Genomic DNA, 5832 nt, shown 5'->3' on the forward strand with positions numbered 1-5832 from the left:
CAATCTTGTTTCCAGCTTGTGCTTCTTCCAGCCCAGTGTTTCTCATGATGTACTCTGCATGTAAGTTAGATAAGCAGAGTGACAATATACAGCCTTGACATACTCATTTTCCTATTTGGAACCAGTCTTTTTTCCATGTCCAGTTCTAAGTTTTAGAAGATATCAATAATCCCTAGTGATTAGGGATCCTCTCACCAGCATAGTGAGAGGATCCAGAAATTCTAGGCAGCCAAAATAGAAACCTAATCCTACTGTGAGTGAATTGACTTGTATGTGTGAGCTGCTCACCCAGCTGAATGGAATCAGATCTCCAAGGACATTAACTCTCTTCTAGAAATAATCTCTTGCACCCTACAATGAAATTCCAAAATCAACTAAATACCTCTTACCTAGGTTTCACTGCTAATCATATATCCTTTGGCGGGTGGGGCTGGGGGGTAGGGAACTGCTCCAACTAGATCTCCTTTGTAAAAAAATTTCTTCACAACTCACTAACTCGTTCTAGGCACCAAGTATATTCACTTTTTTCCACTGTCATGCCATTGCTGTTCCCATTGTATAGATAAGTCAACTGAGACTCCAAGTGTTTAGAAAACTAGTTCTCACATTTAGTTAAAGCCAGAACTAGTTCTCTCTGGTTCCAGATCTCAAATCAGAACCACTTAGCATCAAGGCTCACTGAGTTTTAGAGCTGTGAAGAATCTGGGAGTCACTGCTCTGATGCTCTCATTTTAGTAACAAAAGAAATAGGTTACTGGGAGCCCGGTCGAGACGGAGGAAGATGCGACCGGAGGCCATCAGTCGCCAGAAACAGAGGATAAAATGGGACCCGCAGCCTAGAGGTCCGCACTAGGAGTTCACCTCAGACGCAGCGGAACCACCCTGATCTGAGGAGCCCCCAGGTCTGCAGGCACAATGGAGGACAAACGTAACATCCAGATCATCGAGTGGGAACACCTGGACAAGAAGTTCTACGTGTTTGGTGTGGCGATGACAATGATGATCCGCGTCAGCGTCTACCCCTTCACCCTCATCCGCACTCGGTTGCAGGTTCAGAAAGGCAGGAGCCTCTACCATGGGACCTTCGACGCCTTCATCAAGATCCTACGGGCGGATGGTGTGACTGGCCTCTACCGGGGGTTCCTGGTCAACACCTTCACCCTCATATCTGGCCAGTGCTATGTCACCACTTACGAGCTCACCCGGAAGTTCGTAGCTGACTACAGCCAGAGCAACACCGTCAAGTCGCTGGTGGCTGGTGGCTCGGCCTCTCTCGTGGCCCAGAGCATCACGGTGCCCATTGATGTGGTCTCCCAGCACCTGATGATGCAGCGCAAGGGTGAGAAGATGGGCCGCTTCCAAGTGCGAGGGAGTCCAGAGGGACACGGGGTAGTTGCCTTTGGCCAAACCAAGGACATCATCAGGCAGATCCTGCGGGCTGACGGACTTGGTGGCTTCTACCGAGGCTACGTGGCTTCACTGCTTACTTACATCCCAAACAGTGCTGTCTGGTGGCCCTTCTGCCACTTCTATGCAGAGCAGCTCTCATCCCTCTGCCCAAAGGCGTGCCCTCACATTGTCTTTCAAGCCATCTCGGGGCCTCTGGCTGCAGCCACTGCTTCCATCCTCACCAATCCCATGGATGTCATCCGAACCCGAGAACAGGTTGAGGGCAAGAACTCCATCATCCTGACCTTCCGACAGCTGATGGCAGAAGAGGGGCCTTGGGGGCTCATGAAAGGCCTGTCCGCCAGAATCATCTCAGCCACGCCCTCCACCATCGTCATTGTGGTGGGCTATGAAAGCCTCAAGAAACTCAGCCTCCGACCTGAGCTGGTCGACTCAAGACACTGGTAACCAGTGATGGGGAGAGAAGCCTGCTGTTTCCTGCACTACCCTGGGTCAGGGGCAGAGAGGAAAGGCCAGCACCCTCTCCAAGTGCCCCCACCGCAGACCTAGTCCTGCTGTGGTCCAGGTGGCCTGCCGGGACCGGGACAGAGACTTTGAACTGCTCTTGCTGAAGAGGCTCCACGCCTGGATCCCCCATCCTCATTGTTTTTAATTTTCTTGCCAAGCTGGGCTTCCTCACTCAGTCCAGGTACTCAGTCCTGCCCTAAGGAAATCCACTCTACCCGCCAATCCCACTCCATCGATCCCCTGCTGACCCTTCTCTGCCTTCTCCTTCCATCTGTGTCCCTGAGATCCTGAGAAGAGCTGTACACAGAACTTGGTTACTAACGCTAGTGCTTCCTATTGGGCGTTCAGTCCGAATTCCAAGCAGCTGTCATTAGCCCTTCATCTCTTAGGTTTGCTTATTTTTCTTCTGGGACTGAGCTGCCCACCAGACTACTCTGCTTTTCTCTGCCACTGGGGACAAGGTGCCAGGCACTTTTACACAGGGCATAGGAGCAGCAACAACCTCTGGTTCTCCAGAGCACTTGTCCTCTCTTTGGAGAGTTATTAGGTTGGGGAGAAATGTTGATACTTTATTTTGTGTGTATATTTTCCTGTGAACCAGGCTACTGTCTAAGTCCTGCTAAAGCACCAATCCTGCAGTCAGAGCCTACCCCTTCCTCAGACAGGTGAAAAATGTAATGTAGCTTTTCCCTCAATCCCAGTTCCCTATCCCTCCCAGTCCCTACAGGGCCAGCAGCCCTAGGACAAACAAGCTGCTGTTTTCCCCTGGCCCAGATGACTACAGTGGTGGGCACAGCTCTAAGTAAATCAGACTATCTGGGACACATTGTACTTGGAACACTACCCTGAAAAGTCTGGTTGAGAGAGTAGTTGGTTTGGAAAGTGACAGAAGGATATGTATGCCCTAGTTCATCTCCCTTGACCAGCTGAGCCAAACCTAACAGAGGGTAGTGGAGCTTCTTAATCCCAGGCAGTCATCACACACACACACACACACGCACCGCAATCACTTGGACTCACAGAAACAGATGTTGTCTCACAATGGGAATCTCTGAGATGTGGAACTGTTTGTGTTTTTCTTCTCCCCAGTGTAAGGAGACATCCCAGTCGTGGTACCCTCTGGAGCGATGCTTGGAGGAGGGTAAAGGGCGGGGTGGGAAGTCACTCAATACCAGGAACACTGCATTTACCAGCCTGATACTGCCAAGATTATCTGTTGACGCTCTCAGGAGCTAGGTGATGAGTGCTGCTTTCTTGCCTCATCCTCCGCCCCCGCCCCCCAACACACACCTCCTCTACCAAGTCAGTGTGGCAGGTGAGGAGAGGTGCAGCAAATGGAATGAGAAGAAGGCATATCAAACCCACACTTCTGCTTCAAACATCTGACTTGGATGACCCTTCAAACTTCGTTTGGTCCCACCCCCTGGGAGAGGCCACGGTGCCAATTTGAAAGGTGCTAGCTACCTGAAGCCTTGATATTTATTACGGCTGCCCCACAGTCTATCCCCCCGGCCTAGATCAGAATCTGAATTCTCTCCCTTTACCACCACTTCCCAGCTTGTGCTCTTTGAAGGTTATTTTCTCTTTCATTCATTTCATTGTTTGTCCCTTCTTAGACTTTGTCAAGAGTCCTCCAATTTCTATTCACAAATGGTCATCTAAAGGGTTGGGTCTGCACATCATTCTGAATCTTCCTGTGTCTCAGTCACTCCTTTACCCTAAGAACCACAAAGATAAGAGAAGCCAGGGGTCCCTTCTTTCTCTTTAAACTCATTCTGTTGAGACCTTTGGAGGCTGATTTTTCTCAGCGCCACACCTTCCCCTTCCTAGAGATTATATTCAGTCCTTCCCCACCATTGCAAAGTGGGTAAGGTATCATGGACAAGAGGTAGCCTCCTGCTTCTCCTATTTCTCCGACCCAGACTCCTCAACTCTTTTCCTTCTGTTTTCTTGTATTTCAGTCTTGTTTCCTGTTCTCTCTCTTTCTCTCTCTCTCTCTCTCACACACACACACACACACACGCGCGCAGGTGTTTTAAAAGATGATGTGCATATATACTAAAAGGGATCCATGGCCCCTTACTTTTCCATCTAATATTTTAGGGACTGGTATTGGGTTTGGTTAAAATATGGCTTGGTGGGGATGGGACTGTGGCCTTCCGTTTTCCCAGGACCATGGATCGGACTAATTGGAGTGTTTGATGTATTGGTCCGTAGCCAAAATTGGAAGAACTTCCGGGAGACTGGGCAAGACGGGGAAACCTGATGGGAGTATTGGACAGGGGAATAAAAATGCAGATACAGTTAACATTTGATAAAATGGTCTCCTGTGAATAGTATTAACGGCGAACATTCACTGTTGCATTGTACGAATTCTCTAAAAAGTGTAATTAAATGTTTTTATCGAGTTTTTTTAAAAAATTTTAAAAAAAAGAAATAGGTTAATTAATTTTTTTATGTTCTTACAGGCTGAAAGTGTCAGAGCTAGGCAGGAACTGGGGTCTCCTCCTTCCATGTTATGTTACTTATACAACTCTCGAAATCTTGAACAAACTAGGCCCATTGCCCCTTGATCTCATGTTATTCTCACCACCTAAAGTGCCTTTGTCTTTTTCCCTTTTCTTGCCCAAATCCTATCCCTTCCTCCAAAGCCATCCTAAAGCTTCATTCTCCAAGGACATTGAGCTCCATTGATTCTTCCTGGTTTTGATCTATAGCAGGTCTGCCTGTGTTTGTCATTTCATTATTGAGTCATGTGCCCTCTCATATTGTTTACTAACTTGTTTCTCATAAAGACATTGTCTCCCTAATGAGATTTTACAGGCTTTCAGCATAAGAGATCTGATTCTTCTCAGGGTTCTCCCCAGCATCAGTAATGCCAGAGGCCTTGTGAGGAAGAGAGTAGCTGCTCAGTATATGCATGATTGGATTAAATTTCTGTAATACAAACAACCCCTGATCATCAATAATAGATGCTGCAATTTCCTGCATTTATTATTTGAATTGTATTTACATTTGGGTGTTTCCCAGCATATTGAATGAAGACAGAAGACTAAAACTAAGACTTCATGGTCTCAGCGGTGTTGGGTGACCAGAAGGCCAGAGATGGCTGACAGGTCTGTTTTCTTAAGTCCTCTTTTTACAATTACCTTAAAATATTAATGTTGTTTTATTTTCAAATATAAGTGAGCCAGTGTTTTTGTATCAATTCCAAGACAGATGGTTTAAAATGCACTTTTCTAAACTGGGTTGATTCAGGTCAAGGCTTAAAAGAAAAATGCGTGTATGGATAAGTAGTTAGAGATTAAATTTGTAAACAGCCCTCAATTTGCTCATGTACTTTTGCCCTTCTTGGTTTTCTATTTTGCAGCAAAATAGCTTGAAGAATGTGTTGACATCTAAAGGTATAAATGCAACCTATAAAATTGATTTAAGTGAAAAATGTGTTTTAAGGTAGGAATTAGGGTAAGAGTCAACAGATAATGTAGAAAACACAGGGGAAAAGACTCAAACGTACCAGTAAAACTCTGCAAATGCCAGCGTCTACATTTTCCTCTATTAGAAACTTTACATGCTTCGTCCTTCTGTTTAGACAACAGCTTGGGTATTTCCCTATGTGTGTCTCTAGCTCTTCATAAAAAGTATTAACTACCTGCCTCAAGCTTGTACTAGGAAATTAACGTGAGATATTTTCATTTGACCGTGATCACAGGAAGCCCTTTCTAATCTCATTTGGCACATTACCCATCAGATTTATGGAAATTCTCAATGAACTCTGACACTGGAGTGTAACAGTTGCATAAACTGTATGTGAGATATAGCTGTGATGTTCGTGAGGTATAACCTTGACCTTGGCTACCAGCTAAGTCCTCACCTAGACTCCACAGTGAAGTGTGCAATAAAACCAGGGTTCCA

General features: G+C 46.2%; 1 pseudogene; it reads left to right on the forward strand.

Annotated features, from left to right (window-relative positions):
* Positions 1-806: 806 nt before the first annotated feature.
* LOC138423365 (solute carrier family 25 member 44 pseudogene) lies at positions 807-1887 on the forward strand (annotated as a pseudogene).
* Positions 1888-5832: the final 3945 nt, after the last annotated feature.

The sequence above is a fragment of the Ovis canadensis genome, chromosome 18, assembly GCF_042477335.2.
Source record: "Ovis canadensis isolate MfBH-ARS-UI-01 breed Bighorn chromosome 18, ARS-UI_OviCan_v2, whole genome shotgun sequence".
NCBI classification, from domain to species: Eukaryota; Metazoa; Chordata; class Mammalia; order Artiodactyla; family Bovidae; genus Ovis; species Ovis canadensis.